This window comes from Anas acuta, chromosome 7 (assembly GCF_963932015.1).
Source record: "Anas acuta chromosome 7, bAnaAcu1.1, whole genome shotgun sequence".
NCBI lineage: Eukaryota > Metazoa > Chordata > Aves > Anseriformes > Anatidae > Anas > Anas acuta.
Genome location: NC_088985.1, coordinates 6,002,604 through 6,029,887, shown reverse-complemented (window position 1 = coordinate 6,029,887; position 27,284 = coordinate 6,002,604). Strand labels below are relative to the sequence as shown.

The 27,284-nt window shown below is 36.7% G+C and overlaps 1 long non-coding RNA gene across 20 annotated transcripts in view; it reads left to right on the top strand.

The window, feature by feature from the left end:
- Positions 1-27,284, top strand: part of LOC137859117 (uncharacterized) — a 346,743-nt gene that overhangs the window by 232,052 nt on the left and 87,407 nt on the right. For 17 of the 20 annotated variants that reach the window (XR_011098165.1, XR_011098152.1, XR_011098167.1 and 14 more), the window contains 2 exons: positions 232-577; positions 710-929. This is a non-coding gene — a long non-coding RNA (uncharacterized lncRNA). The remainder of the gene's footprint in view (positions 1-231; positions 578-709; positions 930-27,284) is intronic. The other 3 variants (XR_011098162.1, XR_011098159.1, XR_011098150.1) reach the window with 3 other exon arrangements.

Below are 27,284 nucleotides of genomic sequence, written 5' to 3'. Positions count from 1 at the left end.
TTTTTAAATACTGACCTTTAGGAGCTTTCCCTATATTTAGGAAATAATAGCTTGCAGCTGATGCATAGCAAGTATTTGGGATAACAATTTGTTTTCTGTGTACTGCAGAATATCTGCAGCACCTGAGATATTGCTATGGGTAGCAGCCAATCCTGAGGTACCTCTGAAAGACAGGCAGTCTCCTTCCCCCAGTCTAATATGGCCTCTTTCTCTCTCCCACCTGTGCTTGAGAGCCAACAGGAACCACCTGTGTCACATGCATAGCCTATCCAGCAGTAGGGATGTTGTCCTGGAGAACTTCTGGAGAAACTGTGATAGAAGATGCCTAACAGTGTGCTTGGCACAGGGAGAAGAGTACTCTGCATCTTACAAGTCCTTCCCCTGAGGACATTCTCCCAGCACAACAGAAGCCAGTATAGAGTAAGATGGAGAGCCATGAGCACAGTGTTGCAGATGGTGCTTGAACTGCTTGTGGAATTCCCTCATTGTGATAAAAAAGGAAGGAGTGACCCCTGTTGCAAGTCTGGGTATTTTGGACAGGGACTGGAAGAGCAAACGTGAGCCTATGGAAAACAAGGTAAGAGAACTGGGGGGGAAGATACAAACCGTGAGGGTGCAAAAATGTGAAGTGGCCCAAAAATGGTTTTGAACTTTTGTGAGGATGTATTTGAAACTCCTAATGAGATACATGGGAGCCTTTCCTTTGCAGGTGTAGTAGGATTATTCCTGATCAGAGAGAAACAAGTAAGAGTAGTAAAAACAGCTTTGTCTGCATAATTGTTTACAGTAAGGATGTTTGCTGATTCTGCTACAGTAGACACATCATGTCGCTTCACACTGACCAACAGGACTAGCAAAAATGTATGGTTCTAACTTTACTAACTGCTGCCACCAGGCAAGAGACAGCAAGAACCCTGACATCTCCTAAGGTAAGCACATCACAAATCTCTGTAGGAATCTGTTGCTAATGCACTATGTTGCTAACACTATGTAGCAGCGAACTTCGGATGTTGTATGTCTATGCAGGACACTTGTATTTGGAACCAGATAAAAGTCTGTAGTTTTCTTTCATGTGTGGTATGGGTGTGTTTTTTTTGTTTATTTGTTTTTTCCATCTCTATTTTGGTCTAGAACGATACTTCTTACCTTTAGAAAGAGAGAAAGAGTCTCTCCTATAAAATGCTCCTAATATTAGTTACTTCTGTACAGCTCTGTCTGCAGAAAATACCCTATCAAATTGTTCTGCTTTAACTACTTGAAAGCTACAGGCAGCACTGCTGGAGAGAGATTGGGCTCAGAATACAGCTTTGGTCAATAAAACTGTCTCTCAGGGATTTCTTCTGGCACAGAGCACACCTTTGTTATAGGCTGTTGGCCCCCTACCTGAAATACAAGGATGTGTAATAGAGGTTGGATGGAACCAGGAGGTTAATACAACGTAGTAATACTAATTACGACTTAATGTTCTTACGTGCTCAGTATGACTTAATGTTCTTAATGTTCTACATGCTTATGTGTCCGTGTGCTCAACATTTACCACCTGCTTTTCCCCTCACACAGATGAGGCCTAGGCTTGTAGATAGACATCTGCAAGATTCAGAAGGATATGTAAATCTCTGTTAAAACAGACTCTTGGATTAGTTATCAGACACTGCTGTGTGGATTTTAGTAGTAAGTCATAGTTGTATTCAACTAAAACCACATTCAGAAGTATAAAAGGTGCCCTTACTCTCAGGTAACTATTTTTGCTGTAAAAGCTATGGCTTTTCTGGAAGTTTTATATTAGTGTTAGAGATACTCTATTTTCTGTTCTCTTCCACACCTTAGTGGTTTGTGAAATGAGTGGTCCAGTATGCCCTATATTCATGCATTAATAGGAGGAAAAATAGTACAAGTACTGAACAATCATCTTAACTTTGTGTTACTATGTCCCTACTTTGCCATCTTCAAGTTTTGTAGTGTTCTGTCTTTTTGATATTGTATGTAGCAGTGGTTGGAAATGTTGATATTTTTAAAACTGCCACTTAGTTAAGGGTTTAAAGGCTAGCTGGAATTATCTTAGACTATATTATGGCCACAATAAACCTTAATTCTTATATAAGGAGTTAAATTATATATTTTAATTCTTTATCTAGTAAAAAAGATACTTGTGGTTCAAAAAGAAATGCATATTCCAAAATAACTCCTTCCATTAGGATTTAGTTATGTAATCAAGAGAAGATAACGCAAACACTTCTGAAGATGTCCATTTATTACAAATTATATTGCTTTGTTACATTGAGAACCCAAACTAGCAATAGTAATTTTGGCATTGAGAAAGATGGAAGTGATCAGGAGGGATAGCATTTTACTGGGTTGAAAACAAGTAAGATTGGAAAGAGGCTACTGGAGGAAGAAACGTTAAAAATAAATGAGGCAGCATGGAGATGTTTTCATATTTTTCTCAATAAAACTAGAAGATGGACAGCTGACTATTGACCTTATAGAGCTAAGAAAAAGATGTGTCCGAAGCATAACTAGAGGAAAAAAAAATTCTTAACAGATTGAGTAGGTTAATAATTTATATGAACTCCTTTTCAGAACCTCAGTTGCTATCACAGGGTCAAGTCAAGACTTCATGCCACAAATGAAGTGTTTAATGATTTTATTTTTTTTTATGATACCCTTACCCTCTCTGTAAAAATCTGTAAGAAATGCCTGAAAGATTTTACTGATGTATCTAAATTTAGGAGACAACAGGACAGTATCACCATTTTTTGTATTGGTAAGAAAGTGGAATTTTTCCTTTAGTGGTAGAGAAAACAATTACTTGCTTACACAATTTCATTTTCAATAAACTTTTATTTCATTAATTGTTTGCCTTAATAGACACCGTGTTCCATCCAACTTTTACATAAAGCTCTGAAAAAGCTTAAATCCAATCTAAGCTATGATTTCTAGATTCCTGATTACTAGTACAGGTATGATAAACTTCCAGATATATTTTATTCTTCAAAATAACATTTTTTTCAGTTAGTTCAATAGCTAGGGCGAAACAGCATCTGAAATATTAAGTATACTGCCTCACAGTTCTTCCTAACTTTCTTTTGTACATAACAGGACCGCTAGAAAGTTTCATTTGTCTTTCATCAGTTAATTACCAATAGTACAATAGTATTTAGTCCCTATCTTGAAATATCCCTGCATTTGGCAAAGGGAGCATTGCCATTCTTACCAGATTATTTTCCTATGCGCAAGATGCTTGTGATCGAATGAAGAATACATAGCAACAACATAGTATATTACTTTCCTCATGGAGTTAAATCCCCAAAGAAGAACTGAGGGGTGAATTTCATTTCATGGTAGTTAGCAGGGATGTACAATGCCAAAGGAGAATAGAATCTTTCCTGATTTTTCAGCATTATGCTTACCTTTGTTTTTCAGATGTAGATTAGGAACTGGAAGATACACTCCTAAAGTACTTTCTTCCAGTTGATGATTAGTTCATTGAACAATGCCTTCTAGTGGGTGGCATCCCTGCCTATGGCAGAGGGGTTGGAACTAGGTGATCTTCAGGATCCCTTCCAACTCAAGCCATTCAGCTCGGTCAGCCTAATTTAGGAGGCAGTAATGAGTAGGAAGGGGGTTAGGGTAGGAATAAAGGGAAAAGCTCTTTAAAATAATGTTACAAAGCTAACTCTTCCTTGAACTCACAACTGAAGGAGGCAATGAGGAGCAGTAGAAGCATGGTCCAGCCTGTAGCCTTAGTAAATGGCATTAGCAATAGCTAGGGAAGGTCAAAACTCCAGGTAGTTATTTTCTTCCTAATGTGCCTAGGTATTCAGCTGATGAATAGCATCAACCTTCAGACTTCTACCAAATTACTAATTAAATGCCTTCCATGCAACATAATTAATACAAAATTGCAAAATCAGTTTAATTTTATTAGTGCCTATAAAACTGTCCTAACGCTGTATTAAAGCAGCATTTACTCTACCTGCCATTCAGTCATTTGCCATTTTTTTTATTTTTAGTCTTTTCTGCTCTCTTCCATTTTCTTATGTTTTCCTAACATCAAGTTGATTAAAGCTGAAGTTTAAAAGCTTGAAAATATTAATGGTGTATTTTTGTTTTTAATTTAAGCCATGTGGCAATTTGAATTTTGGTTCATACTACTGAAGACAAACAAATTATCATTAGTGGAAACAAGTGTTTTCAATGTTGCTCGAGTTTGTTTTAATCTGTCACATTTAGGGACTTTCCCAGTGCTTTCTAAAGGAGAGAAATTTGCAGATGAATACCTGTCCCTGTGGTTTCTGTCAAGAAGGTAGAAGACTTGAGAAATGTAGTATCTGTAATGATGAGCAGAGGCAGCAAAGAAAAGTAGATGAGACAGGAAGGAGAGCTTCCCAGGATTGTTAAACTACAGTGGAGCTGTAGTGTAGCTAGCTAGCTGAGATTTCAAACGGATGCTTGTTCCCAGCTGGCATGTGGAGAACACAAGCAGTGTGTCTGTGTGAGTCAGGCTCCAAGACTGGGCTGGTAAGATAGGTAAGAAACTAGAGGCCTGACTTGTTTGATTTAAGAAAAAAATGTATATGTATATAGAAGCTGTTGTTCCCTATTGTTCTTTATGTTTTGTAGGGAGGCTTCTCTAGTGCAGGAGAAGTCCGTATCCCTGGGATGAACATAACATGTTGACTGGCAAGATGCATCTTCTAAAGCATTTCTTTGCTCCCGTCCTCTTTATTTTATTTTTTTTTTATTGCTCAAAGTTTCAATAACATTCCTCGAAATTTTCTTTTTCCTAGAATGCTAGAGACTTACCTGCGAATGCACTTGCTTATAATTTTCTCCTTCTCTTCTTCAGAAACCTTGTGGCCTGGTACCATTTTTCTTCCAAGTCCCTTCCAAACCATTCTCACAGATCTCTTGCTCTGGAATCATCACTACTACCACTCACCAGTACAAATCCTTCCTTTTTTCCTTGCAAGCACTTGGATAGTACCCATTCTCATTAAATTCTGTCATTTTCAGTTATTTCCCTGTTTCTGTCTCCACTGTTAATTGTACAGCGTTTCTTGGTACACTATACCTTGAGAAGTGAGATATTTTATGTTTATGTAAACAAACTAAAAATTAATAAGCTTACTGATAAGTAAATAAATACCAGACATTTTACATACATACTTAGTGTTTCAGGGAGTTGAACAAAAGCAAGTAAATTGTCTTTAATTGCCAGAAGCCAGATAGTGAGCTGCAATAAACACAGCTTCACTGTTGTCGTGACGTTTTGTTTCCGTACAAATTCCTGCCTCTTGATGCTTTTTAATCCATCATGGAAGAAGAAACAGCAAAAGGAGAGGAGTTGGTAGCACAGGATCTAGAACAAATACCTTGGAGTGAACTGTCTGTGAAATGTTCCTTTCTTCAACATTGATACTTCTCTCCTGTTCATAGACAAAAATAATCTTAGACACTGTAGACGCTATTCTATTGCTAAAGTGCTTAATAAGACACTGGACTTAAAAATGGAAAGCAAAGAATAGTCCTCACTTGAAAAGCATAAGTCTAGCAGTTAATGTAGCAGTTACATTTTTACTAGGATGTCTTCCATGTCCAACCCTGGGAAGCTGCTGATAAAATTTTAGGAAAAAGTGTATTTTTTTTGTCTTCAGATTTCTCTTCCTGTTTAATTTTGGTTTTGAAAATTGTATTTTGATTTGGGGAAAAGATGAAAGCAGAAGGACAGTTAGCTTCAGCAAGAGATGCATAAAGACACTTTAGATGGGAGTGAGTGTAACAACATGTAGATTTTTTGTGAATGCCCAGTACACTTCAGGGAAGATAGGTTTTAATGGTGAGCCAAAAAAATATTATTAAAATTATGCTGTCATTTTTTTTGAAATGTCTTGCAAGTGCTGTGGGTTGTTTTCTGGATGAGTGATGAAGTGTTTTGAAACCATTCATATGATATATATGAGTAAGAGCAAGTAGCTAAGATACGTATGTGCAAGGCTCTTAATAAGCATGTAGAGCTTATTTTCAGAACAGTCTGTTCTGAATTCATCAGTTGTTTGGATCTTAGTTATAATTTAGAATATTTGAAATAGAAATATAATGCTAGTCTTTGTGGAGGCCTTTTGAAGTGTTTTTCTTAAATTTCTATTTTCAGTTACGGGATGTGTTACTCTGTAAAGTTGGCAATTGCACTATGGTTGAAGCTTAACAGATACTTAAACTTGGCTAGGAACAATATCCTTTAGTGATGTGCATTGTTGAAGAACTTCACATTACACAGCTGTATTTCTGACATTATGAATTCAAGGAAGTTGATCTTGTAGCAACATTTTTCCACACCATTGGAAGATACTCCTTTGTGATGCTCCGTGTTACAGGTAGCTACTGACATAGCTTTGCTGTCAGCAAAATATATTGCTGAGCTGCTAATAGCATACTTAGCAATGCCATTCCATTTCTAGTTGCCTAATTACTTAAAATCTAGGTTTTTCAGAAAACATGCTTATCTGTTCTGGTAACCTTGGAACTGGAATTCCTTGTCTTTAACACTTCACTAACATTTTGGTCCTAGCTGATGAAGGGCAACAAGTGTAGCCTACTGCCTATTACTTATGTAATTCTTAATAAAACAAATACTCCAGAGTTTTTTCTTCTCGTCTTTTTGAAAGTTGAAGCGCATCTAATGGGGTTACATCAGAATACAGAAATATCTATAACTACAGATAAATTCTTAACCATATTAGTCCCAACAAATGTGCAGGAGTAGAAACACTTTATTCCAAGGCTTTACCTATAGAATGTGTTAGATTCCAATACTAAATAGTGGTAAGATATGTCAATACGCTGATTGTTGTTTTGCATTAAACAGCCTAAAGCAGGGTTCAGCTTTCTGATGTCTGCTTGAGGAGCCAGCTAGTACGCCCTTGTGATCGTGTCTTATTTGTGTTTTATAATTTGCACCAAAAATTGAAAGTTGTTATTTTACATGGAGGTAGCTTAGTGTTTCTTAATGGTAAAAGAAACACTAAAGGATTTGCATCCTGCATTTGTTCTGAATCCTGATTTAAATCAGAGCTCCTAAGTACATCAAGGAATGCAAGTAGGCAGCTAGATCAATTATTAACAACCATCCTCTATTTAGAAAAATGAGTGAGTTCTGCAGTAAGCAATTTGATTGTATTTGTATCTTATCTGGCAGAAAGCAGTCTGAAAAATAAAATTGACCAAGTGATAAATACGAATCAGTAGTTATAAATAGTTCAAATAATCAAGGCTTCTGATGAAGGGTCATTCGAAAGGGCTATGAAAGCAGTCGCTGTGCTGCTACAGCATGTGACCAGCAGTGGTTGGTGCTGGTACTGCGGGGCTATGGGGTAATTTCAATTGCTGACACAGTGGTGGCACATTTCCTTGTAGTGCTAGAAAGTGACTTGCATGTTCCTTTCTTTGGCTTCATGAGTTAGTTACCTTGTAACTATGTTGGGAGTATGTACTAAAAGAACTGTGATTTGATAGGTGTACACAAAACCAAATGAAAATTATAAACAGGATTCAGTTGTTCAGTACATGGATGAGGTGGATCACGTTATGATAGTGAGAGCCAGTTTCAAAACAAAGAGGCACATTTCTCTATGTGACAAATAATTCAGCTGTGGAATACCCTAGCGAAAGAAACAATGGATGTTAGAAGATCAGATTAATTCAAAAAATGAGCTAGAGAAAGAGATCTGACAAGGGTTGCTAAATTTATAGAAACATCATCTAAGTCAGGAAGTACCTAGGCCAAAAGCAGGGAGGTAGAAGAGTTTTCTAATTTAAAATCTAATGGGGCTTGAGAACTTTTACCTTAAAATTACTTACAGCCACTCTTAGAGGTAGAATATTATCTCTCATGACCTTTGTCTGACATAACATTGCTTTTCTTGTGTTAAAGTTTTATTTTCAGTTTGCAGCTTGTAGTGTCGGAGGAGCTTGGGTCCCTTCTGTAGCCCATGTTTTGTAAGATTTATTATAAAAACAGGTCCTTGAGGGGCCCCACAGCTTGAAATATGTACCTGCCCAAGTAGAAGGAGGGAACTCACTGTGATGTTTTTTAAACCAGATGTGTTCTGATTTTATTTTCTAACCTTGATTTGTTGGCACTTTGTGGCCTCACCCACTCAACTAACCTACTAAAATACATACTGAATTTCTGTCAAATTCATGGAATTTGGAGTATTTTGTCAGCAGTTCTAGAAGTTACAGCATTTTACACAGCAACATGGAAACTAGAAATTCGGTCATGCAGTTTTGCTTAGGTGTACCTTTCATTGCTTTATATGCCCTCTCCTCCCCTTTGTTTTGCTTAGGTGTACCTTTCATTGCTTTATATGTCCTCTCCTCCCCTTTGTTTGTTTGGTAGTAAAAAAAAAAAAAAAAAAAAAAAAAAGCACAATTCATGAGACCAGGAAGTTATTCCTATGCACTGGGCTAGCCATCAGATCTAAGTTTTCTCATTTAAATAGTCATCTTGTTTGGTTTGTATCTTGATAAAAGCTAGCTTTAGAGTTGGGAAGGCTTTGTTGGTTTTCAGTGAGTGTGCTTCTCTGATGCATGTTCATTTTAGAGAGTAAACATCCAGATCAGACTGTCTTCTATGTTTATACAGTGCATTTCCTGCTTTAACAAATATTCAAGAATATAGCTTGTTCTTTATATAGGGTCTTGGAACGCTTTGTGTAAAGGTTAATGAAGTCCTTCTCTCAACACATGTGAGAGTGGATGTTAGCTGGATTTTAAGGTTCTGAATCAGAGGAGGTATACATTAAACAGCTCACACACAGTTGCACATTAATTCTGTGGCACATCTAGGAGTATTTGGCTCTCAAGATGACTAAAGCTTTACTTTCAGTGCTGAACAGATTGTTGTACATAAATATTAGCAAGTGCAGTTGATACTTATTTAAAAACTTTTTTATTAAAAAGAGTAGATTTTGCAGTTAAATATTCCAAATAAACCTAAAAGGATAAGGCTGCTTAAGCTCCAGAACAGAAAAGATGTTTTTTGCATACCTGTTTTTATTTTAGTATTAATATTGTGAAGGAGAAAACATAGATGTTTTCCATCCACCGTAGTTTATGAGCATTGATCACTGTAGATAGGGACACTGAAAGGCTTGTAAAAAAGTTCAGTTATTCATTGGCCTGACATCCTGAGAAGCCAGGCCTCTGATTCTGCTTTGAATTGAGGAATAAAATTTAACTTTGGGAGCAATCTATGATGGACTGTTTACAGAACTTCTATGCCTCTTAGCAGGCAATATTGGGCATCAAGTCATACATAATGTATAGCAAAGGTTGAATCAGTCCTAGGTTTACGGTAATGTCTGGGTATGTAGGCATATGATGAGAAAGGATAGGAAACCTGCACTTCACCATAATGACTGCAGTTCACAACCATACATTAAATATTCTAATACATGCACGTATTTGTGTGCACGGATAAATAGATGGGCATAGGCGGTTTTCCTCACCGAGTAACAGACTTTCTGCTACTTCTGGTTCGTGTGGAAACTAGCAAGAACGTGTGGATTCATCCTATGCATACACCACACTCAGGTTTAAAGAGCCATGGCGACTGCAGCACAGGAAATGGGAATAATGTCTGCTGTAATTCAGTGTTCAAAATTGTAATCTGCTCTGCAAGAAATTGGTGCCTATAACTTTTCTTAGTAATTAAAAAAAAATCAGCAGAGTAGGAGAGGTCCAGCCTTTGGAAGCAAAGTTTTTGGTGGTGTTTGCACTGCTAAAAAATGTCTATATGTGTAGAGATGGATTTGCATGAGATTTCATTCTGATTTTGCAAAATATAATCAGCTGAAAAAAACTGAGATGTGGGATCCGGGGGGAACCAACAAAGAATACATTAGTTTGTTCTAGTCACAGAATGTTTGGGTTTTGTTACCTGGAGAACCTGTACCAATGCAAACATGAAGGCATTAATGCCTTAAGTGGTAGCTGAACAAGTGTTCTAGGGAATTAAACTTGGGATTTAAGCACCTGAAAAGTAATTAGGCTGTTCTAGGCAGTAATTTTTGCTGATGTGCCAAAATCTTCTACCAGATTGAGAATATATTTTATTTGACTAAGGCTAGCTTAACATTGAGAAGTAGTAAAGAAAAATATTGAAGAAGTTGACTCGATCTAAGTGTAACTGTAGAATTAATGACTTTGTCAAGATGTTTTAAACAATTGCTGAGAGTAAATGGAAAGCTCAAGCCATTAGAAAAATCAGACTGCCCCAGGCAGAAGTTAGAAACATAAACGTTTTTGTGGGTAAGAATTGGATATTTGCTCATGTCTGAGAAGTCAGTAAGAAATGCAACTTCGGCTTCTTTCATGGGAAGACACGTTTGCTGGTTTTCTGTGCTATTTACTCAACAGCTTCAGCTCTTATGGAGTTGAATGAAATGTTGTAGTCCTAATGGAATTACAGCCTGATGCTGAGCTCTCATGAGAAAGTCTTTGAGAATCATGGTCCTCCTCTCAATGGTGAGATGAAGGTGGATTCTTTGGAGGCTGTTGACTCTGCTAGGTGAGCTCTAGATTCAAGTCATAAACTTGCCTCAGTACTTGTTCTTTTTCCAGGCTCCCTTTGGATGTATACCCAGTTCGTTTCTAAAGCTATCACTGAATTGAATTGAAATCAAAAAACTCATCAGTTCGCTCTATCTCTAAATCTTAAGCAGCCTGAGTTGAAAAAAAAAAATTATCAATTGACATTATATGTTTTGGAGTGCTTTCTGTTTCCTGCTCTTTAGGATAAAGCCATTTTGGGAGAAGCTCTTTGTTTCCGTGGCAGAAGGCCCATAAGTTAACAAGACTCAGAGACTGTTGCACTGAATAGAAGGATCGTATTAAATCTTTTCTGCAGAGGTCAAGTTAAATCAGTGACTTGAACATCCTTCAGGAGAATACAGGCAACTTCAGAGCATCGCTGATGAATGTCTGTATTCCCATGATGTGTCTGAAGTTTTGTACACGCCTTCTCTAAGCACTATGCTATGTGAGGACTACTGGGCATGATACAGTTCTCTCAAAGGTGATTTTTTTCCAGTTGCTATTCTCGTGTGAAATCTTTGTATTTGTAATCTAGGTGGGTTAGGTGTATACTGGTGACAGTCACCCATAAGTGCATGTGAACAAACATTGCAAAAAAAAAAAAAAAAAGGTATGTTTCTTCACTTTACCTGGGTGTTTTGTGAGAATTCCTATCGCTACATGTGTTTCTATAATCCTGTTGTTTTTCTGTTCTGCTGGTATATAATCAGGGGTCTGGGATTGAGCTTTAGCCATCTGCAAGACCGCTTCTCGTTGTTCTAAGTTACGCATACTATTCAGAACTGCTAGGGCTAAAATGTCTCTAGTTTTGAGCTTGCATTGCTTGTGTCCACCTGTGCTGTGAATTTATCAACAAACTACACATCCCAAAGAGCCTCTTGATTTTTTTCTGTGTGTTCGTTTTGCTATAAAACATGTAGTTCGCATTTTTATTTTAATTCTGCCAACTGCCACCCAGAAGACATACCATGATTGCAATATCCTTGAGGGATTGTTATGTGAGAATATATGAGTAAAAGGATAAGGATCATTGTTCTCCGTAGAATAATTTTTCTTTAAATGCGTGCAGTTCTGGATTTTCAGAAACAGATGTTACAGTAGGAGGGACAAAAGAAAATTTGTTTTGGAAGAGCAGGTGTTTAAAAAAAATAAACAGCTTATACAGCTTATCACATTTCCTTCATTCTAAAAAACTAAAAGAAATTTTCTCTACTGTTTCTGTTGATTTTCAGTTATAAATGTTTATCTTGATGCTTGCTCTTTTGTCTCACACCTGTCTTGTCACATGTTCATTTTAATTTTATGGGATTGAGAAACTCTTCTTGTATGCTTTTCTTACCGGATTAACCAAGTAGCATGTTGCAGGATAGTTAAGGAATGTGGTTTTCTTTCGAAATAATTATCAGATTGCATCCATTCTTGGTTGAAGGAAAAAATAAGCTTACCATATTGCATATCACAGAATCACAGAATTTCTAGGTTGGAAGAGACTTCAAGATCATCGAGTCCAACCTCTGACCTAACACTAACAGTCCTCCACTAAACCATATCCCTAAGCTCTATATCTAAACATCTTTTCAAGACCTCCAGGGATGGTGACTCCACCACTTCCCTGGGCAGCCCGTTCCAATGCCTCACAACCCTTTCGGTCAAGAAGCTCTTCCTAACATCCAACCTAAAACTCCCTTGGTGCAACTTTAGCCCATTCCCCCTCGTCTTGCACCAGGCACGTGGGAGAACAGACCAACCCCCACCTCGCTACAGCCTCCTTCAAAGTAGCTGTAGAGAGCGATAAGGTTGCCCCTGAGCCTCCTCTTCTCCAGGCTGAACAAGCCCAGCTCCCTCAGCCGCTCCTCGTAGGACTTGTTCTCCAGGCCCCTCACCAGCTTCGTCGCCCTTCTCTGGACCCGCTCAAGCACCTCGATGTCCTTCTTGTAGCGAGGGGCCCAAAACTGATCACAGTACTCGAGGTGCGGCCTCACCAGAGCCGAGTACAGGGGGACGATCACCTCCCTAGCCCTGCTGGCCACACTGCTTCTTATACAAGCCAGGATGCCGTTGGCCTTCTTGGCCACCTGAGCACACTGCTGGCTCATATTCAGCCGACTATCAACCAATACTCCCAGGTCCTTCTCTGCCTGGCAACTTTCCAATATAAATTGCTTGTAGCATAAAATCCTATTCCCTGTATATTTCTTGTTTTAGATATTTCTTCTGTTGCTGCTTTAGTACAGCTGTACCTCCTAGACAGTAATCAGGATCCACTACAGCTTCCGTTCCACCCATAATTTGCTCACCTTGTTGAACGTCTTGCCACTGAAATAATAAAATTATTCTTAGTATTGTACTTTCATAACTGCCCTGTGCTGACTTCTCTCTGGCCCCAAATGAAGTGTATGTTTAAAATCACTAGTATGAGAGCAGGCCCACAGAATTTAATGAGGCTATTAACATACTTGAATCTAGATAATTGCTTAAATATGCTCCTGAATGCAGAACTAACAAAATAAAAGGACAATATTAATAGGTCATTAAGAAGTAGTTAACCTGTATTTTCTTTTGCCCTTGAGACCTATGGTCACGATAGCACGTTATTCTTTTCCTTATAGCTTAGCCTGAGACTGTTCCTATATACACAATTCTCACATGATTCCATTCAAACAGTGCTTAAAATATGCTGAAATGCTTTTTTATGCATGTATAATTCATAAGAAAGTGTAATGCTAAAAGAGTTGACTAGCTTTGGTATAGTTTATGGGCAAATTGCCGGCATAAAATCTTTTGTTACACTGTTATCTAAGCAAGAGGTAACTGGTTTTACTTTACTGGAACTGTTCCAGACACTGATGGAAATGAGGTGAGAACTTCGTTTATAACTTGCAAACCAGTTATAAATTAAATTGAATAGTCATTCTAAGTGCAAATAATGGCTAAAATTCAGCCAAATCAGTATTCTAACAGAAAATTGTCCATAAAAATATGATTTTTTTTCAGTATGTCCATAATATAGTTGAGACTGCTTGTTCCAAATACCTGACAATTCTGTTACATTTGAATGTAATGAAGGAAAAACAGTCTTGGAAATACCAGTTTTAATTGAAGAAATACAAACTGCTTTGGGCCCTCTTATCACTTTAAAGTACTATTGATGTAGAATCCTAGAATATACCAAGTTGGAAGGGACCCAAAAGGATCATTGAGTCCAACTCCTGGGTCCCCAAAGGATGATCCAGAAAATCAAACAATGTTTCTGAGAGTGTTGTCCAAACGCTTCTTGAGCTCCATCAAGCTCAGTGCTGTGACCACTTATCTGGGGAGCCTTAACATTTCATTCATTGTTATTTAATACTTCTGTGGTTAAGGTGTGTAAAAGGATTTCCTATAATGCATTCATGAACTTATGCATATGTTTAATAAATTTTAAATATATAAGGATGCATATAGAATAAACACAGGTGTTAATACTTTTATATGGGATGTAGCCATAGTTAGAGATAAAGCTACTCAGTTATGTGGCTTCGGAACTAAACCTGTGCATTACAATTTTTTGGTTGGTTTCTTTTAAGAAGGTAACCTGATGTGTTTAAAAACACAAGCCACCTCTTTAACTTCATCTTTTTTTTTCTTTATATCTGTGTGGAAACTGATTGATTTGTTGCATCAATATGCTCACATTTGAGTGTGAGACAGAATGGCTGTCTAGTTCTGTCACTTTCTTCTTTCAAAGGAAAGAAAAAAAGTTTCTTTCAAAGTTTCTTTCAAAGGAAAGAAACTTTAATTAAAATGTTTAACTGAGCTTTATAGTTCAAAGCAAGGTATAGTAAAGGTATAGTGAAACACCATACAGTAATTCATCTTTCCAAAGAAGTAATTCACAAAGTGGTCAACTAATCATTCATGGACAATGCGTGGGATACTTAAGAATTTAAAGGATCATAAAATGTTGAGATCTACAAGTTGAGATAGTCAGTCCTGCCTGCAACAGCAAAGGTATTTGAAGATGAGTGGTAGGGTTTAGAACTTAACTGATTTCAGAACACTTCCAATATCATTACACTGTTTCATTTCATATACTATTCCCTGTATTTTAAAACTGGTATTTGTAGATGTAAAGCCTACCATTATAAGGAAAAACCAATAGGGAAAAGTTAGGTAAAATATGAAGTCAAAACCCATGCCTATGAAAGAGTGTATCAACAGAAAATTGCAGAGAATTTGCTTTTCCACACAAGCTTCTTGGGCCTGCCAAGAAGCAAACTACATTGGCTCATGAGCCTCCATGCTAGCATAGCTATCCTGCTGTGAGTGTGTGCCAGCACTGCTATCCCTGCACAGTACCATGTGACCAGATCAGCTGGATGCCTGAAGGTTATGCTTTTTATAGCTGATTAAGAAGATTTAAAGAAGAAAAGTTGCTTCTTAGTTCAGGACTTCACAGTTCTGTGAGGCTTCTGTGTGTGCTTTTGTTGCGCTTCTATTTGAAGAATTTTCTTATCCATATGAATCCTCCTTAGCTTTCTGTCAGGATAAACTAGTTCTTTCCACAGCTCATTCTCTTTTTTTTTGCCAGTTGTTTCACTTGCTTGGCTTGCAGTTAAATCCAGTAGTCTGTATATTTTTATCTGTACTCTTATTGTTTTTCCTTTCAGTATGTTCTCAAATGATTATCTCCCATGAGCTATTTTTTTCCAGTTCACATGACCGTATTTTGTAGTTTGCTTTGCTAATCGTACAGACTGTCGTACAAATCTTCTTTAACATTCAGTTAAAATATTTTTGCTCCTGCTGAAATGTTGTTGTATCACCTGTGAAATCTGGGGTGCTTATATTTGGTCTAACCAACGTTATTACCTCCTGTCAAAAGGCTGCCTGGAATTCCTGCTGCTTTGCTGTAAATCAAGCAACTTTCAAAATGCAGTCTCTGAATCTGCCTTTTTTTCCCTCAACTCTTGTAGGTATTCATGGCTGTTTTCCAAGCTTCTGTCTTCAAAAGCATGAATTTTTGTTTTTCAGGGTGACACTTTTTTTTTTTTTTTTTCCCACTTGGTATAGAATTTCATGGGAATTACTTTGATCAGTGATTGAACAAAGATACAAAAATTCTTCGGCCTACCAATGTTTTTTCTCTTCCACTAGAACCATCGAATCTATTTATGAGTATTCTGGTTTTAATCTTAAAGTAACTAAGGATCTGCACTCCTAGTACACAGTGTATTGACTGTTTTTTTGGGTCCTCAGTCTGGTAATCAACATGGCATAGTCTGCAGACCTTCTCTCAAATATTTTAATGGCTACCTCCATGTCATCTGATCTGGATAAGGATGATACTTTTAAACTTTCCCTGTACATCTGTAGTGTCTGAGAGCCATTTTTACAGCAAACATATTATTGTGAAGTTTAATAGAGTACCTTGGCTAAGTGTGATGGAAAACCCATTTCAAGCATCGTCAGCCATAACTCATAATTTTCCACTGAATCAAATGGTTTAGTGAAGTCAACAAAAAAGAGGGATGATTACTAAAATATTTGAACGTGACTCTTTGTATCTCTTCCAAGTGTCTGTCATACCAATTCACGCTGATACCAAGCTTCTTTCATCTTTGAATCTTTTCCAGTATAATGTTATTGCTTGTATGCAGTACCAATGAGATAGGTTTGTAATTGTATGCTTCTTCCAGTATAGTTTCTTAGGTACTGGAATGTGTATTGATCTTGTCCAAGACTCTGGCTGCCCTCCAGTTTTCCATAGCTTCATGTGTACAGAAAGTGACATTGCTGGTGCTCTGTGAGAAGCTTCATTGGCACATCACCCTGTGTTTGAACTTCTCTACTCTTGATCCTTTTAACAGCATGCCCTGCTTTAGAATATAGTGATGGTGGTTCTGTTTCACCTGCTCAGTACGTGTCATTCATCTTTTCTTTGCCCTTCCATAGTTTCTGATAGTGTTCTTCCTGCCTACAATTACTTGCTTTTACTTGGATTCTGGCAGCTTTGAGAACATTTGATGGGAGCTTTTAGGCCATGCTCTAGAGAAGTGTTACAAATACCTTGGATCAGCTGTTAAGCTGTCTTTTGCTGTTCTGGTATATCATATGAACTCCTTATTGCCTTTTTTTTTTTTTTTTTTTTTTAAATTACTGAATTTCTATAAATTTTTCTTTGCCTATACTATGATTTTTGTTTCATTTCTCTCCTAAATAACCCTTAGGAACTCATCTAATAGCCCTCATTCTTATTAATGTGTTCTCTTATATTTCAAGAACATTGACAGGATTTGTTTTTCTAAAATTTTGTCTATGCTTTATTACTTTATTTCTGGATATTGCTCTTTCAGTGCTTAAAAACGTATTTTGTTATCTGCAGTACATGTTGTTGCATTACACATGCAAAGTTGATTCTCAGCAAATTGAGGCTTTCCTCTTCCTATATTTTTCTAGCTTTCAAGTACAGCTATCAGTCACAGACTATACCAGAGTAAGTTCTCCTTTTGTGGTGTGATGGTTTCCTTCTGACTGATAATGTGCAGGTGTCCTTCTGACTTCCTGGCTGTAGGTTTGGCAGTGTGCATGTATGCATGCATGTTTTACTTCTAAAGATGAAATAGTCTTAGTGGGGCTTAACTTCTAGTATAAAATTTTGATAGCAACCCCCCCCAACTTTGGCATTCATCACAGTAAAATGAACACCTCTACTTTTAAAAATATAACTATTTAACCTCTGCATTCCTTTAAAGTACTTAAAATGTCAAATTCTATCCTTGATATTATTAGTCAAGCTATTGGGTTAATGGCCTCAGCAAAAGTGATTGGATTGGTTCAGCATGATACTTCTTTCAGTATTTTCTAGCTCATATTATCTCTATTTAAAGCCAGGATGCACTACATGAAGGATACACTAACTCTTATTTTAAACAGTAGCTTTTTTAATAGTAGCAATGGCAATAAAATTATGCCCTGCGCATATGAAAATGGAAGATACATTCTAACATCTTAGATAATCTAAAAAATAGCTGAATGAAATCTCAGATGTTCTGCAAAATAGTTTGTTTGGGGCTATATATGTGAAAGATAAAGTTCAAAATAGAGTATTTTCAAACCATCTTGATGCAGGAGAGTTGATAGAAAATATTTTAAGCCTATATTGGTAGCTTAGCTGGAATTAATGTTTGTATTCAAATAGATGTGTATATACAGACATTGACTTCAACATTTTTTTCTAGACATCATCCGTCAATTTTATAATCATTATTTCTCTTGAAATGTATTTATCCTCTGAATGAGAAGGATGAAAGACTTTAGGTACAAACAAATCCAATTGCATTCATATATTGTATATTTCTGAATTACCACTCTTCTACATTAAAGTTTATGTAACCTTCTGAGGAATAGGTGTGTGTGAAGCAGCAAGCCAATGCATGATTCGACTTTTTCCAGGCACACATGGGGCACAAATGAAGAGAATTGAAAGTGCACAGAGAAGCAGGGCATCCCATATCACTGGGTTAGCATCTTGGATTACAGCAGGTCAAATGAAAAGTGAAATTCAATGTCCTCAACGAATAGCTGCCATCTGGCTGACTTGGGATCCAGATGTCATGTTTCTTTTTATCCTGAGAATGTAACAACTGTTTCAAGGCTTACTTGAGGGGAAATACAGCATGTATGGAGGAGGCAGATGTGAAGTAGACATAAAGATTTTGGGAAGTAATTAGAAAAGATTGGATACTCTATTTTATATTCTTCAGAGATTTGTCCCACCTGGTTTACTGTTATTACAAATGTTGGGAATATCCTTGAAGTGTCAGATAGGACAGTGTTTGCACCTTCCTACAATATGAACAAAGTGCTTGGATAACAGCTCTTGAATGCTGTTCTTTTATGCAGCAGTCTTTCTCTAGAACTGAAAAAGCAGTAACTATTAAACCATTTATCCCGATAGAATGTTTTAATTTTAAAGTGTGTCTACAACATAAGTCAACTGAACCACTGAAATCAAAATAATTAATGTGAACAGGATCTAAAGATAGGAGTCATATTACTTGAACTTAGCAGTAAATGTTTTTCTTGGTGGAGGTGTCAGGGAGGAAGTGTCTAGGAAACAACATCATGCTGAAATCAGTAACTGCCTATGAGAATGTATTTGCCTACAATGGATGTCACTGCATTGATCTGAGACATGGTTTGTGTTCCTTTGTCTTTTCCCTGGTTAGCTATAGGACTGGGGATAAGTGCTGATATGTAAGTCGGTAACACGGATTTTGAAAAATTATGCTATACCCTAATACTTTTTCCACACTGTATCTGCTCTCTTTTTCACTGAAAGCTTTAGGCTAACAAGGTTGGTATAGCAGCTATCTGAAAGAAGAAGGAATTCCTTCAAAAAGAAGGGTCACATACCTTTTCAAAGATGGACAAACTAGGTCACTGGCTCCAGACAGAATTTAATGTGGAGGGTTTTGAAGTTTTAAACTAGATTCCAACTTGTGAGTTTGTAAGCCAGCTTGAGTCCATATTAAATTATCAACATGAAGAAATGTGAATTAAATATTTATGCATTATATTCATTATTATATTATTAATATTCAGTTACCACTACCTGATGTTTGTTGTCTACCCCATGGTTCAGCTTCGGTTACAGCAGTCAAATTGGTACAGGTTTCATTACCAACTTTTCAAGTTCATCCTAAATTAAGTTCAGAAGGAGAGATGTTGCAGTGGTCTAGAGGGAAAGGCATATATTTTCCTTCTGTCAGCCTAGGGCTAAACCTGGAGGTATCCTATCATCACTCTTGGTGTTTCCATAAATTTTCTCTCAAGTTCTTGTTTCTGTATACATCCCACTGTGGGAACGTCTATGCAAGAACGGTTGGTTGCAGAATGTTTTTTACTTCATGTGAATGCACTGCTCTGCTTTCTAAGCCTTTTTCAATGTGCAAGGTTTTGTTACTAAATAGGCAGAAAACACACTTTAATTTCAGCTGACTGAGCTGGAGGTTCCTTATTTCCTCATTGCAATTGAGTTTAATGTTGAGTTTTCTTTCAACTTTCACTGTTTTTAAGTTGTCTTTCAGTACCTTCAGGAGTCTATATTAGTGGGGTTTATTCATAGGTCTTTGTTTCTTTTAGTATCACTTCCTTAGATGTAAAATGTCTCCTCCAGATCTGAGCTCTGATGTTGATGGGAACCTCTCACGCTACTAGTTCAAAGGACTGTCTTGTATAGACACCGAAAATCTTGTGCATACATTCTGCCTCTAGAAGGAGACGTTGCAGCTGTGTGATTTATCTGTTTAGCCTTCAGACTTAGGGCACCACATAGGTCACTGCGATAAAGTTTGCATGTGTTGCACAACTGAACATGTATATAGAAATACTTTTCTTTGTCACTATTTACAAACCCATAGATTTCTAGAAGTGAGCTGCTAACTTTTTATTAGATTTGACAGCCTAAAGTTTACAATAAAGGAAATGGATTTGGTACTGTACAGGCCAATAAATTCTTATCCCTTTATTGAAAGTATGCTGCTCCCAGCCTTCTTTCAAACCTGCCTTTGAGCTTTTGAGAACACCAAGGGGAGACACGGTGCTAAAAGAAAAGGACTTTTTTTGAGGTTTTCTTCTACATTCTCACAAGAGAGGATGGATAGCAATTCTGGCTGAAAAAAAGTTTAATTGATTTATTAATTTGAAAACCAACGTTTGGAAAATCATCTTTTGTCCATAATCACACTTCTCAAAAGGGAGATTGGTTTGTCTCTCTCAGCCTGTAGGACGTCTGCAACTGCACCTTGATCATCTCTTAAAAAAGTAAAAACATTACTTGTGGATGTATCAGGTTCATTACTAATTCAGAGTCCTGCCTTCTGCTCTGTCTATGAGATCAACTAGCTCTGATTTTTATATACCTAATATGACAGGGCTTAACAGCTCCTCTTTACGTGCATAACCAGCTCCCGTAAGGTAAGAACTCATAGTATAATCCTAATTCTTTATTTCTATAAGACTGCTCTAAAGTTGTTTCACAGCCTATCGTATTGGCTGGTAAAACTGATGAAAATAGAGTTGCTGAAAGAGTAAGTTATGTGAGTGAGTTACAGCTGATAACTGGTGGTAATTTTTTGTTTGTTTGTTTTTTAAGAAGGGGGAAGTGTCTCATGAAGTTTAGGCTTCTGTTTGGTTTTGGGTGCTAAACCACATATACGAAGAATTTGTGGAAGTTAACACACTGGTTCCTCTGCCTCTCTAATCTTACCTATTGTGTTCCTCTTCTGACAAATTCCAGAAAAAAACATCTTTGCAGTTTCTCTTCCCTCAATCTAGCGTGTCTCCCTTCCGTTGCATGCTGCATTATTGCTCCCATCGAGACCCAGGCATTGTATTACACAGTTACTTAGGAACATCAACATGTTCTTTGGTACTGTGCTAAAATCTGCATTAATTTACGTAAGAGCGCTTTTGGCCATGTCACTCAACAGCATCATACCTAGAAAATCTAAAACTGGCTGCAAAAAGATTATGTAGAATTAGACACTACATATTTAAGTAGAAAATAATAAGGAAAGCAGTCCTTGCAGTGAAGGTGTCCTTAATGAAAAATAAAAGTATTGTACTGGGTATTTGTCATGTTTGGAAATATACCAGGTGTTGTTAAACATGCTCATTGTATTGTTTGCTTACATTAATTTTGTGTGATGAAGAGACCCAAGTGAAATTATTTGGAGCACTTGACATGCAGAAGCCAGCAGATGTACAAAACTAGCTTGTTGGAAGGCTACCATATGGTCTGAGCATCCTTAGGCGTACTTTTGTTGAAAGTTCAAATCCAGATCATGTTGCCAGACTAATAAAACAAATTTTAAATACTTTCCTATTTTATACATACATAACGTGGGTTTGATAGAATAGTCAGTGAAATGTGGATAGCTCAAGGAAAATTTCAGTATAGAACTACGAAAAAGAAGGGTTCTGTTTATAAGTGCATTATTTTTAAGTTCTTGCATTTTTAACTGGGGAAAAGAAAAAAAAAACCACAAAAGTAGCCTCTTTGATCTGCTTTCCCACCCATTTCATTCGTCGTTGTCCTGTATATATCCACAATTTTGCTTACTTGCAGCTGTGTATTAAACTTTGATTTTTATGTTTATCTATTGTATATTAAGATCATGGAAATACATAACCATGCTTTTAGTTACTGCTTCCTGTAAAAGTTTTGCATATAACTTTCCTTTGGAATTTACCAATCCTTGATCCATGACTGGTAATGGTTATGACTGTCATTGGTTAATGATAATCACTAATCTGTTGAGAGAACATTGAGCCAAGACAGAAAACATCAATAGCTAAGTATCAGAATCCAGTCCTGTTCCAGAAACCTTAAAGTGCTGATTTATAATCTACCAGAAGTTAGTGAGTTAGAATGTTTTTATCCTTTACATAATCAGCATGGTAAGAGAAGTCAGATGAAAGGGAGTTGTTATATGGCCTGTATTTACTATCAGATAGTAATTCATGTATTGCCATACCGCTTTCCTCCTCACCGGTGTTTCTGATGTATTTTTATAAAGACAGATAAAGCCATATGATAATACCTGTGATTTGGCTGAGCCTCAGTGATCAGTTTGCACTTAAATAAAGTTAATGCTGAAGCTTGCATTTCCTCTCTGTGTGGTAAGGAAGGTAGATAATTAATATTGGTCAGTTGTTGGTATTTTTCTTTACATGAAACCTACAGATGAGAACAGCATAGTGTAAATGGTATTTTAGTGTTACAGAAAAGAAACTAATGGTGTTTTCTGTATTCATGCAGCTGCCAACTTTGTGTTAGTAGTTGAGTATTGCTTTAATTATTCCATATTTTCTTCTTGACTTCATGTGTAATTGACATAAAGCAAAATAGCTCCAATTACATAAATACACGTTTAGGGGATTTTTAGAAGTCTTGTTATGGACAATACATACGCGTATTTTGGAACAACTGAAAGCAGTCATGCCTTCAAAGAAGTCAATCCATTCATAATCTCTCTGAAGACTCTCTAATCCAGTCTTGAATACGTAGCCTGCAGATGAGGAATAAATAATAAAATCTTTTTTTTTTTTTTTTTTTTGTAAAAATGATGGCCTATAATGAAAGCATTTACAGCCTGAGTGGACCTAAATTAGTCTATGGATTTTCTTACTGCTGCAGATTTTTCTACCAGACTGTAAAACGGAAAATTTAATTCCAAAATGTAGCAGCGCAAAGACAACACACACAACTGCTGCAGAATTAGTCATCTTATGAAAGTCTCTGGTATAATATAATACATAATTAATATTAATGTTAAACTTAGACTTTCAAGTACTCTGACTTGAAGGTTTAATTCTTAAACTTTGGACTTAACAGAGCTCTGAAGTAAGCTAATTGAAAATTATCTTTCCCTCAATTATGCTTTAAAGAGGCAATGACTAAAGTTATCCTTATTAATGTATTTAGTGTCTGGATATTCTGAGATGGAGCTTGCACCTAAATTTCTATAATTTGACTTGTTAACATCTTGTGTTTTTCTTTCCTACCTTGGTTATTATTTTTGTGTCAGCAGTGGGAAATGGAAATCTAGCGTCAGTTGTAATAAAATAAAAGAAGTCCTTCAGTCTGTATTTTGCATGCTATTTTTGTGTTGATAGTTTTTTTCTGCATGTATCCACCCTTTTGTGTGTGTGACTGTCATAGCTGTAACTCTAAGAAAGAAAGAGAGACTAATGAAGTTATTTTGTAGAGAGCTCAGAATACTGCAGTCAATTTTTTGTTAGAGCAGTTGTTTCTTGGGTTGGGCTTGTCTCCATTGCTTCTACTTGACACACTTCATTCTCTTGGTCATGCTCCTAACACTCAGCACAGCTTTGCAGAGGCTGACTAACGAGCTCCTTTCTCAGGTTCATATACAGGAAAATAACTTCAAATCCGTGTCTTTCACACATCAGTTGAGAATACTGAATATTCAGCTTTTTCAGTTCTGAGGTGGGTGAGGATCTGTTTCTTCAGAATTTCCTTGCCAAGGATGAAGGATGTTCTTATGGTAGTTATGAACTGGCACATATTTGCCTTAAACTCAGTACTAAATGGTCACTTTTGTCTCTTCCTCCATCTCCCAGAAGATTATTTTGAAAATTGTCAGTTGTTTCTAAGCTCTTATGGAAAGACATAATAGTATTAGTCTTCTGCATTTTTTTAAATGTATTTTCAATAGTGTTGTTTTCTCTGTTTTCTGATAACTAGACATTGTGCATTCTCTCACTGTATCATTTGTGACCTTTAGTCTGGAGAAGGTTTGTTTTCAGTATGTTCTGCTACTGTTTTTAGCATCCAAATAGTCTGTGCAACTAAATAGCAAAAAGAAATCCATTACAACTTTAGACTGGTAAGATAGTTTGCTAATTGATAGGAAATCGTGATTAAAACTATGAAGTAGGCAGGATGTACAGTTTCCCTGTCACCCAAGGGAAGCTGTGACTGGAATTGCAGGAATGTAATGAAGGTTATAAGGAACAGAAGTATGTATTATTTTAGGCTTATTTGATGTTTCTTTTAATTGCATCACTGAAACTGCATTAGTTCTGAAAGCAGCTCTTCATTTGAAGCAATGGGAAGCAACTGAAGAGCTAGTATTGTATTAGACTACCCATGTTACTCTGTTTCACTCAAAGCACCTTTTTTCAAAGGGCACAGAGCTCCTGTGGCGAGTTCCTATGCAGCATCTCAGATACAGAAAAGAGCCTAAAATGCCACTAGTCTTCAGTGCTTAGGAACATTGAACCAGAGAGTTTTTTCGGTTAAATGGCATTGAAATCTGAGATGTGAAATACTTAACTTACAAAAAAGTTAAAAGAAAATGCTGTACTTTCCTTCTCTTCTATTTATTTAGGGAAAGCTACTTGCTTCAGTGTTCTTGAGACTTGCAGAAGACTTCAGTACTGCAAGTTTGAGCATTACCTCAGCTTCTTTTTGGGATAGGTTGTTGTTTAGGAATGTAAAGAGACAGGTAGAATGTTCAAGTGAAGAATATAGTTAGGAAAATGCAAGAATTACCAGTTTGAGTAAATGATAGCATTTTTCTGGAAGAGGCAAGTAGGAGAAGAACAAAGCTAGTCAGGAAGGAGAATGGAAAAGCCTAAGTTAAAGAATACAGTTGAGGCCTCAAAGAATTTAAGACTTCTAGTACTAGGTAGTAGGCTTGATCAGGACATGAGCTATAGTGGTGTTGCTAGCATTATTGGCAAGACTTTCTAGCAGCATCCAGCAAGGATAAGAAAAATAAGCTTTTGAAGTTGCCTAGCTTAATGAAAACTATTTAACATACTTCCCTTCCTTAGATGAAAACTACAGTATTACAAAATAACAAATTATCTTTGTTCAAAAAATTATGTGGAAGTGACCTAACATTTTTGAAAGGAGTGGTTTGCATTGGTGGCAAAAATTGAGACAATCACCTTAATGAGTGAGCTGAGAAGATGCACAAGCAGAAACCTTCTTATTAGCCTTACTTGAGAAATAGCAAGGCTCTAGAAGGCAGGCACAAATATGCCAGTTCACCCAATACATGACTTTGTATACATCTATGATTTTGCTTGAATATGATTCTCTTCATGATCTTTTATTTTACTCCGTCTAGTGTTTTCCATTGCATTTTTTTTGTTGTTGTTGCAGAAAAGAATTCCAATTATTGTTTTGAATTCTTGCCCCCTTTCCAAAACAGTTTATTGTAAGCTGTCTTGATTATAACCTATTTATATTTGTTTTCAAATTTGGCTTTAAATGTAAACGAGAAATGACTAACTATTGACAGGAACATTCAATTTATTGTTCAGTTAGGTTGTACAAAATGGAAGGAAATTGTGGTCTCACTCCTTTTGTTATGATTTAGCATACCAAACTTTGTCTCATGCTCCAGGTTTTATTTTTAAAGCTTTCACCCTTCAATGTCTCTTTGGCCACAGTAGCATTATACCAAATTTAAATCTTTTAATGCCCTTTTTACTCCAGCTGGGGAAGCAAGAATGTGGGGCCAGAGAGAAAAGAACATAACGTCACAGCAACTGCTTTTGACACTGTGATTTAGACTTAGCCTTCAGTTTTAAGATATTTGACAACCTCTTCTAAGTTGAGTTATGACCAGCACAAATTAATAAAATAAATTCTTTAGCTAGGTTTATAACTAAACAACTTAGAAGCTTATTGTCATCTTTAGTGTTAAAGATTGATTAGTCTTAGTATTAATCTTTTGATCTAATTGATTTGATTTAAATCAACTTTGCAGCTAACCTATTAAGATATTAATATGACCTTTTATTTTGATTTAAATGTTAAATTCCATTATTATTCACCAGTATTCATATTACTCTGTGGCTCTGTTGGGGTGTTAAAGTTAACTTTCAGTGTTTCATTCGAATTAAAAAAAAAAAAAAAAAAAAAAGAAAGAAAGAAACCAAACCCACCAACCTGCTACACTCTTCTATGTGAAAACCTGGTTATAAACATACCTCTCTCCTTGCAGATTAGCCTTTGGCTCTTACACATGATATATCAATGTTTTGTGAACTAGGAAGAGCTGAGGAAGTGTTACTGACTCTCCCTGCTTGGAAAAGAATTGAATTAGTTTTAAGAATAAACTCTAGTCTTCCCTCTGAAGAGACAATTTACTAAGATTTTCAAAAAATAAGAAAAAACCTCAGTGTAATTAACATTTACACATACTGTGTGTAATTGCTTTCGTGCGAATTTGCCCAAGTATAACTGTGGCAGGTACTGTGCATTACAACAAATCCCTCCTTTTTCTGCCCCAATAAGAAGGACAAAGGGATCTGTGTAACTGTGAAGAAAAATGTCTGTTATTTGACTAATTATTGAGCATAATCTCACAGCTGCAGTTTTTGACAGCTGGTATTAGCCCTTACTGAAGTTGTCGAGTGAGACAAATTGTGCAGTACTGCTGAAGCAGGTTACTGGTTTCTGCTTTATATAGGTTCCATGAAAGTAACCCTTGGATATCACTGGAAACAAAGTACATGGAAATATGAATAGCTATGTTACTTAACATGAAATATGCTTGATCATCAGAGTGTTTTCAGCTGTTTCAATTCCTTGTATCTGTGCTTACTGCAAGGGAGCTTAGCCTTGCTGTAGCTTCTGGGAGTTCAGGTTGCGTTGGCTGTGAGCGTTGGCTGTAGGCAGAACCAAAGCGTGCTGACAGGAGGAGTATAAATGCTATTTTTCTTGCTACTTGTTATCAAGCAGACTCCAACCTTTCTTAAGGAAAATTGAAATCACCATGAAGTTGAATTGTAAGGTTTATCATTCACCTGAAACCTAGTGGCTCCAAATTGCAGTCTTTATCGTGTTAAATAACATTGACATGTGTAAGTAGCCTTCTTTGAAGGCCTATCCAATCTAGGTGTGGTTAGGTCATCAAGTCACGTATTCTTAGAAACTGCTTATGATGCCTTGTTCTATCTGTTAGGAATGATCGTCCCTCTGAAGTGTAAAGGAAAACAAAGAGATTGACCAGCTATGGACCCTGGAGATGCTCACTGGGGGAAGAGGGGACAGGTTAGAAAAGGAAAATAAAAGGGGAGATTAAATGGTAATGCACAGAAGCATTTGAAGTAAAGGTGGCAATGGATAAAATTATCAGCTGTTAGAAGAGCATGGT